Source organism: Pinus tabuliformis, chromosome 7 (assembly GCF_031772625.1).
Source record: "Pinus tabuliformis cultivar Carrire ecotype Pingquan chromosome 7, CPIR1, whole genome shotgun sequence".
In the NCBI taxonomy this organism is placed as follows: Eukaryota; Viridiplantae; Streptophyta; class Pinopsida; order Pinales; family Pinaceae; genus Pinus; species Pinus tabuliformis.
The window spans coordinates 1858371997-1858387175 of record NC_142293.1 but is presented as its reverse complement, the minus strand read 5'-3'; the positions used below and the strand labels follow the sequence as shown (position 1 = coordinate 1858387175).

The window sequence follows — 15179 nt, the reverse complement described above, 5'->3', positions numbered from 1 at the left end:
CATGCGCCCTCTGGTGTTTCCCGGATCCGGCAGCAAGTATTCCCAGTCCTCCATTTCTGAACCCGACTGACCCTGTGTGGCTTCCTCCTCCATTCTCTGAATTATTCTCCGGATATCCTCATCTGTGTTTTCGTTGTAGGCTCGTTCTGCGTACTGGACCCTTTTCTTTAAAGTTTTCCTATACCTCCTTTTCCCCACCGTGGCTTGCTCACTGTTCTCCCATTGTCCGGCCGGTCTTCCTCTCCCTCTACCGCCACAGGTCCTTCCTCTTCCCGTTCTTCCTCTGTTATCCTCCTTTATTCTGTCACCCTGATCCTTCATTCCAGAGGTGCCACCCTGGTCGCCTCCCGCTCTTCGCCCTCTGTCCCTCCTTACTCCATACTTTCTTTCTTCCTGAATTTCAACCTTAGGGGGCCCCTCTGTCTCCAATACACTCTTCCCTGGCCGCTCCCGATCGTCCTGTTCAGAGTTATACATTTCCTCTTCGTCTTCCGTCTCTTCCATGCCTATCTGGTATTGCTCCATGGCTTCCCACGACTCCATATTTTTCCCTTTCTTCCCCAGTCCCTTTCCGTCTCTGCTCTCCTCAGCCACTTCCTTTCTCGTTCTTCTCACCGTTGCCATTCGTCTCTTCCTCTTCGTGGTATGTGGTCGACCTTTCTGCCTTCCCTGTTTTATCTTAAGCTCTGTTATGGTCTTCGCCACCCTGCCTCCTTGCGCTCTCACTGTAATTGCTGTGATCCCATTCTCTCCTTCGCACCTCTTCTCTCCTTTATGATTTTTCCTTTGCCGCTCCTCCTCATTCCTCTTCACCACCTCCCGCTGCCGCCTGTTATTTCCATCATCTCCCACTTCTCCACGTCTATCTTCTGTACCATCTTGCCCACGTCCCATCGCTGCAGCATTTCTACCACCTCTTCTGCCTTTCTTTACTTCATCTCTAAACTAAACTAAACACCATTACTGTCCATACTAGGCAAGGCAAAAAAACTTGATGTTTCCATAGTGAACAAAATTTAGTGTTACATGGAATGGAAAGACCACAAGGAACAGAATTTGGCATTTCTTTGATGTGCCCGCACTAAACAAATTTGGTGTTTCTCCAGGGCAAAGGAAAATGAAAAGAAAAACATGACGTCGATACAATGATGTAGTTTTGTATGAAATAATGGTTGAAAATATTGTAGCTAAAATTTGGTTTTTTACCGTGACTTTTTGCCTTACAAAAATAGCATGCACTAAACAGGATTAGCAATGCTTAACCATACAGAGGTACTAGAGCACCAGGTATCAAATGGAGCATAAAGCATTACGCTGATATGATGTGGCAACTAATATGATAGGGAAGCTAGCATGGTGCGGCACTTTCACGTGGATGTCAAGTGGTAGATTCGATGGCGTGGTGATGGACAATAATGACACGTGGTAAGTAGATTTAGCACTTTTAACAGGGTAATTAGACGATTGGAACATATCAGTGCCCAAACACATCATAGGTTCTGAGTGATTGAAGCAAAGGACATAGCAAATGACTTGGTAGGTTAGGTAAAGTCTTATATTATGAAATTCGTAATGCAATGGGATTGTGTTTTTTCCTGAAAATTATGGAAATTTTAGTTATATTTTAAGAACATTTTGTAAAGATTTTTGTAAATTCAAGTTATAGTTGGTAAATTTCAAAATTTTAGACGTTTTTGATGTTTTTGATGGTACTGAATCTATTTCCACCATCAAAAATATGATTCAAACACTATGACCCTCCGAGCAATTCCTCAACCTCAATGAAACGACTCACGACTCACTAGGATACCAAAATTTCGAGCATTTATATAAGAAGCCAAGGCCGATATCTTGTAGGAATTGGAAGATGTAATGTAGTAGTGATGAGGTGGCCAAAAAAAAGACCACGTGCCATTTCATAATTGGTTCACCATGGAATGACGTTGCATACTAGGAGTCTCAGCACTTGCCCCAGGGTCGTGTTTTGCAAAGATTTTGTGTGTATTTGGTTTTGGCCAAAATGGCTCCAACAACCAAGGCTTTACAATAAAATAATGAAGATCCAAGGTTCACCCTTAGCGAGGCCCATATCAAGCTACTTAAATACCGAGAGGTCGAAATAATAATATAATGGAGAAATTCAGTATGTGATGTACCTGTGTTAATAGAAAATTTGCATCGACTACAAGATTGGAAAGTAGGATATGAAAACGGCATTAACCGACAAGTATTGGGGTACCAGAGTAATGGGCACCAGAAGGAATGCCCGTTAAAGTAATCTGGTACAACAGGGAAACAACTATCAGTTGCAGAAAATGGCAAGTGGCGTGGTTGCCTCGAGGTCGTATGGCGAAGGTTGCTTCGACAGTGAGCCATTCTTCGTGCCCCGGTGTAAGGACCTGCAGTCCGGGCCACCTTCACCGTGTGAAGGACGGGCGAGGAGCTCGTGCGAAATCCGAAGTAAAACAACCAAGAGACGAGTTTATAAGATGTTGGGCGAGTTGAGAGGGTGGTCCCACGAGTTGGGCAGGCCAACCCTCCACTCGGGCGAAGGCAACATGTTGAACGAGTCGGCTTGGGCGTTGGGTCTGGGTCGGCCGAGTGACATAAGCCGCCACCCGCCCATATATATTGGTGGAGCGTTTAAGGAAACGAGCCATCATCATTCAGCCAACACGAGTTCGAACAAAGAGTTCTGCCGTGCATGGATGAGCCCGCACGATGGGCGGAACTCGGGTGAAAAACTCGTGTAGGAAAGTCGGGTGAAAAACTTCGGTGAGAAACTCGGGCGAAAAACTCGTGCAAAAAACTCGGGCGAGGTCATCGGGCAGAAAACTCGGGCGAGGTCATCAGACAGAAAACTCGGGTGAGGTCGTTCGGGTGAGGTCGTCAGGTGACCCGGGTGAAGTCGTTCAGGCGAGCCGGGTGAAGTCGTCGGGCGAGCCGGGTGAAGTTGTTCGGGCGAGCTAGGTGAAGTGGTGTGGCGACTTGGGTCAAGTCATGTGGCGACTCGGGTGAAGTTGTTCAGGTGAACGGGTGGACGTGCGGACGAGTGGCCGGGCGAGGGCGCACTGTGCACAACGAAACGAAGAATCGTGTGGATGCGCAACTCAGGTAGGGCGCACCGTGCATGACGAAACGATGGAAACGGTGAAGTGCTGGAGTTGTGAACGGAGGTGTGACTCATGCGGAGGCGCCCGTGTGTGGCGACTTGGTTACGACGAGGCGTGCCCAAGTTGGGAAAACAACACGATCGTGCGATGAGGTGAACGAAGGGTTGGAGAGTCGTGCGGCGACTGTGTGGAGGCACCGATGAGCTAGGCAACCGAGTTTGCCGAAAGTTGGAAATTTGGCTAAGTGTAAATTTGGGGTTTCCCAAGATCTAACTTGTACTTATAAAAGAAGATATATATATATTGATATCGGGCAGACTCATATTGCAGGGAGTTGCCCCTCCCTTTATACTGTTGTGCAATTGTATATGTGTTAATTGTTGTTGATGATGAATATGTATGGGTTTTCATCTGTATAAAGGATAAAGATAATACTTGGTAACGAAAAATAAACTAAGTATGGAATGTATAAAGGATAAAGATAATACTTGGTAACGAAAAATAAACTAAGTATGGAATGTTAGGCATAGTCTACAATCGTAAGTATTAGTGAAAAGAAAACGGTTGGTAGTGCCACACCTCGCTATAGTGCGGTTGGAAGAGTACCGCCAGTGTAGGGGCGTGATAGGTGGTATCAAAGCTGGCCCAAGTTTTGCAGGAAACTTGGTGAACTGAATCAAGGAGTTGATTCTACGAAGACCGAAGACTTGGCAGGAAGTTTAAGTTTTGCAGGTGACAGGTAGAATATCAAGGTGATTCAGGTGACTGGTGAAACAGGTTTAGCAGAGGTGAAGCTTAGTGCTTGGGCCAAGATGAACGACAAGGCATGGCAGGTTTGGAAGAATGCGAAGGGAAGCTCTTGCTTACCTTATACAGGTTGAAGCGGATGAAAGAAGAGAATCCCCGGATTCGAAAGGAAATTGAAGTTTTGGAAACGAATGTTGAAGACAAACTTCTTCAACTTGGTTGGACAATGGAGGAGGATGAAGTTGCAGATTGTGCTAACAAGGAAGAGGAAGCTGTGATGATTGGGGATGTTGCAGATATGACAACGATGGAGGATAAACTTGAGATTGATCAAGTTGGACCAGGATCGTGTAGTTTGCAAACATGGATGGATGAGGATACTCACATGGAGAAGCCTCACAATGATGATGTAAGTATTATTGATACTTGTGTTTCAATTGAGCATTTGGTAGATGAACCGTATGCAGGGAAGAGCAAAATCAGTTTGCCGATGCAAGGGGGCATCTTACCATGGATGTCTACGATGAGACCTTGTATGGAGAAGCAAGGATTGTTGACTATTGCAGGACTTGTTGGGGTTGTTTGTGACCTTATGGTAGAAGGTACAAAGGTCCGTGACAAGGGAGGAACATGATGATCGTTGCGGAGGAATGCGTCATGCTTTAGCCACATGGAGACTTGGCTAAGTGCCCAGCATGACTCATGGATAGATTGGAGGGCACACACTTGAGTATGATGATACTTGGGTGGACTTCTCATGGCCGAGACCAAGAGCAAGTCTTGGTGGAACCTTTAGTGGGGGAGCTATGGTGGAGAAACTCATGTGATGATGATATGGTTGGGTGACCGAGTTCACTAGACCGAAAATTGTAGACTTGGATGAGGATGACCGATTGTTGTGATGGGTCTACTTGGTTGGACTACATGGGAAACTTAGTCATGGACATCAGGTTGGAGACATGGAGCATGGCAGTCTTATGCAGGGACATTATGCAGGAGCACTTGTAGAGGTGTCACTTATGGGCATCCAATGAGGAGTGCCAAGGCAGGGATGTTGTGCAGGTGGATTTGCTGGTGTGACATGGAGATGTTTTGCTTATGAGCCGATGGAGAGGTTGTGCACTTATGTACAACAAGGCCATGGACATGGATGGAGTTGTGAGTAGACTATGGAGCATTCCTACTACATGGAGAGCTAGGCATCTTGCAGAGACCTTTGGCCCGAGACTTGTATTGTTACTGGATGTTGGTTGGAGATGACTCGTGGAGCTCACAATGACATGAGATTGTTGTGACTTTTGGAGACTTCATATATGGTGGACTTGGAGGATCTGAGGCATTGAGGAGCTAAGGTCAGAGACTTTGATGTAGAATGGGATGCATAATTTCAAGTACATGTATGGGTGTAGCTTGAAAGAGTGACTTCATGAGGAGGATCGATATGAGACACTCAGGAGTGATGGAGTTACAACGATGATGATGCGTTGGTGGCAACACTTGGGCATGGGTTGAGCCGAGACTTAACCACTTTTGACACATGGGAGCTGATTGATCTATGATCATGGGCAGCACATGGATAGATGAGACAGGGGTATACTTGTTTCTATGGCAGACTTGAGGGATGGTACATACAGATATGATGGGGGTTGCTTCATGGACATGGATGTGGTGCATCGAGAGTTGGAGTTTGATGAGATGATCTCTTCACTTTGAGGAGATGGATGTTTTACAAATGGATGATGTTGGGATAGATGCGGTTGATTTCATGCAGCACATTGGTACCAAACATCATGGACAACATGTTGCAGATGAGATGAGAGCTACTTCATGGACTTGAGCATGGCTCATACTTATATGGAAATGGATTCTTGATTGAGTTGAGGATGTGATAGGATGTTCTGAGAAATAACTGATGATGGCATGAGGATGTTCACTCTCATTGTTTGGACATGACGGTTGGATTAGCTACCCAACTAGTTAAAACATGGGGATGCGTAGTGTGCAGAGATGTGTTAGCATTGTGTTGGAGTATCATGGCAGCAGTTCACACGAGGACGACACATGATGAGGTCGACACGATATGTTGCAGGAAGCATGTAGTTTGAGATGGAGGGGCCAGCCTTCCATGATGGGGAGCGGCATGTTGAGATTGTGATAGGGTGGTTTGTGATCATGGATTGAGATGATTTTCCGATGTATGACATACCGATGGGGTGTATGCCTTAGTATGGTGATCTTGGTGACAGATGGTTGCTGGAATGAGATATTGTCGAGGACGACAATGACTTCAAGTGGGGGAGGATGTAAGGACTACGGTCCGGGTCACCTTCACCATGTGAAGGACGGGGGAGGAGCTTGTGTGAAATGCGAAGTAAAACAACCAAGAGACGAGTTTATATGATGTTGGGCGAGTTGAGAGGGCGGTCCCACGAGTTGGTCGGGCCGACCCTCCACTCGGGCGGAGGCAACATGTTGAACGAGTCGACTTGGGCGTTGAGCGTGGGTCGGCCGGGTGACATAACCTGCCACCCACCCGTATATATTGGTGGAGCATTTGAGGAGATAAGCCATCATCATTCGGCCAACACGAGTTCGAACAAAGAGTTCTACGGTGCGTGGATGAGCCCGCAGGATGGGCGGAAATCAGGTGAAAAACTCGTGCAGGAAAGTCGGGTGAAAAACTCGGGTGAGAAACTCGGGCGAAAAACTCGTGCAGAAAACTCGGGCGAGGTCGTCGGGTAGAAAACTCGGGCGAGGTCATCGGGCAGAAAACTCGGGTGAGGTCGTTTGAGCGAACCGGGCAAGGTCATTGGGTGAAGTCATTCGGGCGAGCCGAGTGAGGTCGTCGGGTGACCCGGGTGAAGTCGTTCGGGCGAGCTGGGGGAAGTCGTGTGGTGACCTGGGTGAAGTCGTGTGGCGAATCAGGTGAAGTTGTTCGAGTGAACGAGTTTGGGTGAACGGGTGGACGTGCAGATGGGCGGCTGGGTGAGGGTGCGTCGTGCACGCCGAAGCGAAGAATCGTGCGGACGGGCGACTCGAGTAGGGCACGTCGTGCACGACGAAACGACGGTAAAGTGTTGGAGTTGTGAACGGAGGTGTAACTCGGGCGAAGGCGCCCGTGTGTGGCGACTTGGTTACGACGAGGCGTGCCCAAGTTGGGCAAATGACACAATCATGCGACGAGGTGAACGAAGGGTTGGAGAGTCGTGCGGCAACCGTGCGGAGGTGCCGACGAGCTGGGCAACCGAGTTTGCCGAAAGTTGGAAATTTGGCTAAGTGTAAATTTGGGGTTTCCCAAGATTTATCTTGTACTTATAAAAGAAGATTATATATATTGATATCGGGCAGACTCATATTGGAGGGAGTTTCCCCTCCCTTTATACTGTTGTGCAATTGTATATGTGTTAATTGCTATTGATGATGAATATGTATGGGTTTTCATTTGTATAAAGGATAAGGATAATACTTGGTAATGAAAAATAAACTATGGAATGTTAGGCGTAGTCTACAATCGTAAGTATTAGTGAAAAGAAAATGGTTGGTAGTGCTGCACCTCGCTATAGTGCGGTTGGAAGAGTACTGCCAGTGTAGGGGCATGAAACTCGAATTTCGGATCCAAATGCCGAGGAGGATGACGGGTACATCGTGGCTTTTACCCATAATGAAGGCATCGGGATTTCTAGTTTTCTGGTGATGGACACGCAATCTTCGACCCTTGAAATCGTGGCCTCCATTGAGCTCCCTGCCAGAGTTCCTTATGGCTTTCATGGCCTCTTCATTAGCGATGCTGACTTGGCAAACTAAATCTAATTCCGAGCTCGCATCGAGATTAATTTTTGCTAAAAATAGAAACATCTCATGATATTGCCAGGAAAAACTATAATTTTTAGGCTTTTAATGAGAAACTTCTAAATTTATAATGTGTTTCAAAAATAAAAATGACATTTTATTTGTCCTAGCTAGCACGGTGAAATCTTTTATTAGTTCTAGGTGGAATGTATTTGTCCTAGCTAGCATGGACTATTCTTGCGAAATTTTATATTAGTTTTATGTGGAACGAAAAAATTCAAATGTTATTCATAAAATTGGTAAAATATTTAATTTAATTTATATTTTATTATATTTATTTTAATCTTAATTAATTTATAATAATTATATTATTATAATTATTTTAATTTGAATTAATGATTTGTTTATAAAGAATATTTTAACCATGTATTTATTGACCATTTATTCAAAATAATCTCTCTCTCTCTCTCTCTCTCTATATATATATATATATATAATTTTATCCTTCTCTCTTAGGGTGATTTCTAACAATTAACCTAATAAACATTATTATAATAACTTTAAACATTATTTAATTTACATCATCCTACACATGTTGATTTCTAACGATTAATCTAATAAACATTATTATAATAACTTTAAACATTATTGAATTTACATAATCTTACACCTGTAAGACATATTTTCCTCAAAATAATTCTTATATTTATATTTAAACAATTTTTTTACAAATTTCAATAAATTTTAAGATTATATTCATTTAATAATCTCATATATAGGCACACTAATAATACATAGCAAGAATATTAAAATGGTTACTTAATTATTTTTTCCTAATTGTTTTACAAATATATAATCTAATTTAATTATTCGAGTGGCCACTAATTAGTTATCTAGATGGAGTATCTTGAAAGTTGTAAAATGACTGAATCACTATACAATAGGGAAAACTTATCATAATTCAGTTATCAAATTCGTAGTGGAACAACCACACCACTTGAAATTAAATTAAATTGATTAAATCTATTTTCATTTTGATAGAAATTTTGTATTATTTAGATTTATCACATGCTAATATATATTGATTAAAATTGAATATCCCATTATTTTTAAAGAATTTATAATTTATTTTAAATAAAAAAAAAAAAAAAAAAGATGGTTTGAAAAATAACAATTTTTAAAATAATCACTTTTCTATAAGGTTAACTTAGGTATTTAGCATTATAAAATGGTGGTATTCAACGCATTGTTCACAAATATTTAGATGTGTGGTTGAAAGAAATATACAACCTCTACACATATTTGGTATTTTGGAGTTGTAGAGCCATTGCATGTTGCATAGAGTTTAGGTTAGTAATTTTATTATTTGACCCTATTTCAAGTTGTATAACTATTGAAATCAATATAATTTTTTTTTATGCTTTTGTTTTTTTTTGTCAAGTTGTTTCTATTTTTATTGACCCTGGAGCTAATTATAGTTATGTTAATCTTGACCTGGTGGATAACTGTGTTTTGAATAAATAAGTGCATGCAAAATCTTGGTTAGTGCAGTTGGATACAAGTACAAATAAGAGAGTTTATCACTAGGTAGGAGCTTTTACATTTGATTTGAATGGTATGCCTACATCATCACATTTGAATGTATTGTTGTTAGGATCATATAATATGTTGTTGGGAATGAACTAGTTGTATCTTCATAGGACCAAGGTGGAATGTTATGACAAGGCTATTGAGTGTCTGGATGACAATGGGGAACAAAGATTCTTGCATGGTAAGAAGAAGGAAACATCAGTTACAATGGTTACATCTATGTAGGCAAAACGCAATCGCAAGAAAGGGTGTGTGTTATTCGCATTGCATATTTCCGATGACAAAGGTAAGGAAGTTGAGGATGCAAATGTCTTGAGAAGGTACCTAGTTCTACAATAATTCAAGGATGTGTTTCTGACAGATATTTCAAAGTTGCTACCTCACACAGAAGTGGAATTTTCTATTGAGTTGGTACCAGGGGCAGGGCTAGCATCAAAGGTGCCTTACAAGATGAGCACACCAGAGTTAGTTGAGTTGAAGTTGCAGTTGAAGGAGATGCCTAACAGGGGATACATTAGGCCAAGTGTATCGCCTTAAGGTGCACCAATGTTGTTTGTGAAGAATAAGGATGATACTCTTAGGTTATGCATTGATTACAGACAATTTAACAAAGTGACCATCAAGAATAGGTATTTGTTTATGAGGATTGATGACTTGTTTGATTAGTTGAAGGGAGCAACAGTGTTCTCGATGATTGATCTAAGATCAGGATACCATGAGGTACACATCAAAGAAGAAGACATCTACAAGATTGCTTTCTAGGCTAGGTATGAGAATTACGAGTTTGTTGTAGTTCCATTTGGTTTGACTAATGCTCCAACTACTTTATGTGCTTGATGAATAGTCTGTTGTGTCCTTATCTGGACAAGATTGTTATTGTATCCATTGATGATATATTGGTATATTCTAAGACTGAGGAAGAACATGTCGAACATTTAGTAGCAGTATTAAGATTGCTAAGAGAACATCAGTTGTATGATAAGCTCAATAAATGAAGTTTCTTTCATACAAAGGTACATTACTTGGGACATGTGGTTTCCAAGGAAGACATAACAGTGGATCCAGAAAATATAAGGGCTATCATGGAGTGGGAGACTCTTAGGAATGTGGATGAGGTAAGGTCCTTTATGAGGTTAGCAGGTTATTATAGGAGGTTCATCAATAACTTCTCACATATTTCTTATCCTATTACATCGTTGTAAAGGAAAGGTAAGGAGTTTGAATGGATAGAGGAATGTGTAATTAGTTTTGAGCAGTTGAAGCAGTTGTTTGCATATCTGGACAGAGAGCTTGTGGTATGTACATATGCTTGCAAGAGAGGGATTGGTGCAGTCCTAATGCAAGAAGGACAGGTAGTATGCTGTGAATCAAGGAAACTTAATGAGCATGAGCAGAATTACCTGACACATGATCTTGAGTTGGCAACAATCATCCATGCTTTGAAGATGTGGATGCATTATCTTCTTGGTAGGAGGTTCATCTTGATGAGGGATCACAGTGGATCGAGGTATATATTTGACCAACCTAATTTGAATGCCAAGCAAGCCATATGGTTGTCCACGATCAGTGAGTTCGACTTTGAGATCAGGTACATTAAAGGTAAAGAGGGCAAGGTTGTAGATGCTCTTAGCAGGAGGATACAGGTAAATCACATAACAACTATGAGTTTTTATGGTACATATTTACAAGATCGGATTTTGCAGGAAGGACAACAGGATGACAAGTATATTAATTTTATCAACATGGTATAGGTGATTGGAATGGGGACTATCATCTCACAGTAGATGGCTTGGTCAAGTTTTAGGACCGGATCTATGTTCCAGATGGAAGTGAGCTTAAGAAGATTATCTTGAGGGAATTTCATGCTAAGAAATATTCAAGTCATCCAAGATATCAGAAGAACAAAACCGTTGTCAATGGCACTGGATCTCAAAGTAATGATTTGAAATCCACGCCCATGCCCACTGCTACACTTCCCTTAGAAAATCCGCTTAATGGCATTTCTGCTACTTCAGCGGTAGTTTTATGCAATGTTGTGGATGATCTTATAAATAAATTTATCGATAATCCGCTGAGGCCTTCCGTGGATCCAAGATTTTTGTTGGCTGGAAACTTCACTGCCGTGCAAGACACTGCACTAGTGGTGTGCGACAAGATACAGGGCAATCTCCCTGCCTACATTGACGGTGATTATATCCACAATGGGCTGAATCCGAGATACGTCCCCAGAGGCGGCCACCATCTTAACGGAATGCTTCACGCCTTCATGATCAAAGACTAACGCTCTACAACCGTTTTGTCTGCATGCACAAATTCGTGCAAGAAGAGACAACGAGAGGCCAGGTGGTGCCCAACTTCTTTTCCGGTTTCTACAGCCTCGCCGTCAGATTGGCCAAGGGAATCCTGTTCAACGCCAGAGTGGCTCCCGACCTCTTTAATCCCTTCATCAGCGCGGGATTGGGAAATACCAGTCTCCTGTATTTCAATGGCACACTGATGGCTGAAGAGGAATCAGATATGCCGTACGCAATGAAGGTCACGGAATCCGGCGACATCATCACTGTCGGCAGGTATGACTTCGACGGGAAACTCTTCATAGCCTTGACAGCGCATCCCAAGATCAATCCCGTTGCTGTTTCATTCCTCCATTTCGCTTTCCATTGCGGTTTCATTACTCTGTTTCTCAATGGGCCGAATCCCAGATACGTCCCCAGAGGCGGCCCCCATCTTTTAGAGGGTGACGGAATGCTTCACGCCGTCATGATCAAAGATTGCAGAGTAACGTTCTGCAGCCGTTTTGTCCACACGCACAAATTCGTGCAAGAAGAGACAGCGGGAGGCCAGGTGGTGCCCAACTTCTTTTCCGGTTTCTACAGCCTCACCACCAGATTGGCTAGGGGAGTCCTGTTCAACGCCAGAGTGGCTCTCGGCCTCTTTAATCCCTTCAATGGCACGGGATTGGAAAATACTAATCCACTGTATTTCAATGGCACACTGATGGCGCTCGAGGAATCAGATCTGTCGTAAGCGATGAAGGTCACACAATCCGGCGACATCGTCACTGTCGGCAGGTATGACTTCGATGGGAAACTCTTCATGGCCATGACAGCACATCCCAATATCAAACCCAAGACGCGAGAGCTTTTCACTTTCCGTTGCAGATTCATTCCTCCATTTCTCAATTATTTCAGAGTGTCGCCTGCCGAAGAAAATAACTAGACATCGGAATCCTGTCGATGTTGCAAACATCGTTTATTCACGATTTTGCGATAACAAAGCAGTATGCCATCTTTCCCGATACCCAGATCGTGGTGGACCCCATGAACATGATTGTCGACGGCAGCTCTCCCATGGGCTGCGACCCCGCTAAGGTACCGCAGCTCAGCGTTCTCCCACACTACGCAACACACGAGGCCATGATGAAATTGTTCGATATCCCCGGCTTCAATTTCTTCCATTCGCTCAACGTGTGGGACGAGGGCGACGAGATCGTGTTGATTGCCGCCAATTTGTACGGCCGGTGGAGCACGTTGTGGAGAGAACTCATCTGGTCCATTCCATAGTAGAGAAGGTCCGCATAAATTTGAGAAATAGGATTGTATCTAGAAAGCCATTGTCTTCAAAGTGTTTGGAGTTGGGCGTCATCAATCCCCGGTTCGTTGCCAAGAAGAACAGGTACGCATACATGTCGATAGGAGCACCGTTGCCTAAACTCTGCGGGGTCGTTAAACTCGACTTTGATATGGTGGAGGCGATGGCTGCCATGGAGTGCGTGGTTGCCTCGAGGTCGTATGGCGAAGGTTGCTTCGACGGTGAGATGTTCTTTGTGCCCCGGAGTTCGGATCCAAATGCCAAGGAGGACGACGGGTACATCGTGGCTTTTACCCATAACGAAGGCACCGGGATTTCCAGTTCTCTGGTGATGGACACGTAATCTCTGACCCTTGAAATCGTGGCCTCCGTTGAGCTCCGTGCTAGAGTTCTGTACAGCTTTCATGGCCTCTTCGTTAGCGATGCTGACTTGGCAAACTAAATCTAATTCCGAGCTCGCATGGAGATTAATTTTCACTAAAAATAAAAACATCTCATGATATTGCCAGGAAAAACTATTATTTTTAGGCTTTTAATGAGAAACTTCTAAATTTATAATGTGTTCCAAAAATATAAATGACATTTTATTTGTCCTAGCTAGCATGGTGAAATCTATGTCGAATTTATTTTTCCTAGCTAGCATGGACTATTTTTGTGAAATTTTATATTAATTTTATGTGGAATGAAAAATTTCAAAATGTTATTCATAAAATTAGTAAAATATTTAATTTAATTTATATTTTATTATATTTATTTTAATTTTAATTAATTTATAATAATGATATTATTATAATTATTTTTATTGACCATTTATTCAAAATCTTATATATATATAATATTTAATTTAATTTATAGTTTATTATATTATTTTTAATTTTCATTAATTTATAATAATTATATTATTTTAATTTGAATTAATGATTTGTTTATAAAGAATATTTTAACCATTTATTCAAAATCATATATATAATTATAATTCTTATCCCTCTCTTTTAGGGTGATTTCTAACAATTAACCTAATAAACATTATTATGATAACTTTAAACATTATTGAATTTACATCATCCTATACATGTAAGACCTATTTTCCTCAAAATAAGTCTTATATTTATATTTAAACAATTTTTTTACAAATTTCAATAAATTTTAAGAATATATTCATTTAATAATCTCATATATAGACACACTAATAATACATAACAAGAATATTAAAATGGCTATTTGATTATTTTTTCCTAATTGTTTTACAAATATATAATCTAATTTAATTATTTGAGTGACCACTAATTAGTTATCTAGATGTAGTATCTTGAAAGTTGTAAAATGATTGAATCACTATACAGTAGGGAAAACTTATCATAATTTAGTTATCAAATTCGCAGTGGAACAATCACGCCACTTGAAACTAAAACGATTAAATCTATTTTCATTTTTGTTTGATATAAATTTTCTGTTATTTAGATTTATCAAATGCTAATATATAACGATTAAAATTGAATTTCCCATTATTTTTAAAGAATTTATCATTTATTTTAAATAAAAATAAAATAAAATTTTAAGATGGTTTGAAAAATAACAATTTTTAAAATAATCACTTTTCTATAAGGTTAACTTGGGTATATAGCATTATAAAATGGTGGTATTCAATGCATTGTTCACAAATATTTAGATGTGTGGTTGAAAGAAATATACAACCTCTAGACATATTTGGTATTTTGGAGTTTTCTGGCCATTGCATGTTGCATAGAGTTTAGGTTAGTAATTTTATTATTTGAGCTTGTTTCAAGTTGTATAACTATTGAAATCAATATAAATTTTTTTATGCTTTTGTTTCTTTTGGCATATTTTATGATATATTTTGCGAGATATACTATAGGAATTGTTGGAATCACAAATTTGAGTTATAAACTTTGTATAATATGAGTGGTACAAAGGTTTTTCAAGGTGTTGAATCTATTTGTGTATTAAAGGATGCATCTTAAAGAAAAAAACCCATGATTTCTCAAAAAAAAATATTGTGGATTCTAAATAAAAAGCTAAAATGTAGAAGAGTTAGATTGTGTCATAAAATCAATTGTGTAGCAATGTCAAAAAAATTATTTTACACATATCTTTAGGGAGTTTGTGGGTTGATACTAAATCTAAGGACGCCTTGATATTTCTAGTGAACATATACATTCATGAATTCAAGGATGATCAAATAATTCCTTATCATAATAGCAACTTCATAGTCTTATAAGCCACATGGCTATGCTATATTTTCTAAAAGCAAATATGTGAAGTTTTTTGTTATAGCTATAGCTTTTAATATTGAGATGCCATGATTATGCTAAAATAATTATGTCGAAA

General features: G+C 40.7%; 1 pseudogene; it reads left to right on the top strand.

Annotated features, from left to right (window-relative positions):
* The first annotated feature begins 2262 nt into the window (after positions 1-2262).
* On the top strand, positions 2263-13272 carry LOC149255850 (putative carotenoid cleavage dioxygenase 4, chloroplastic pseudogene; annotated as a pseudogene).
* The last annotated feature ends 1907 nt before the right edge of the window (positions 13273-15179 follow it).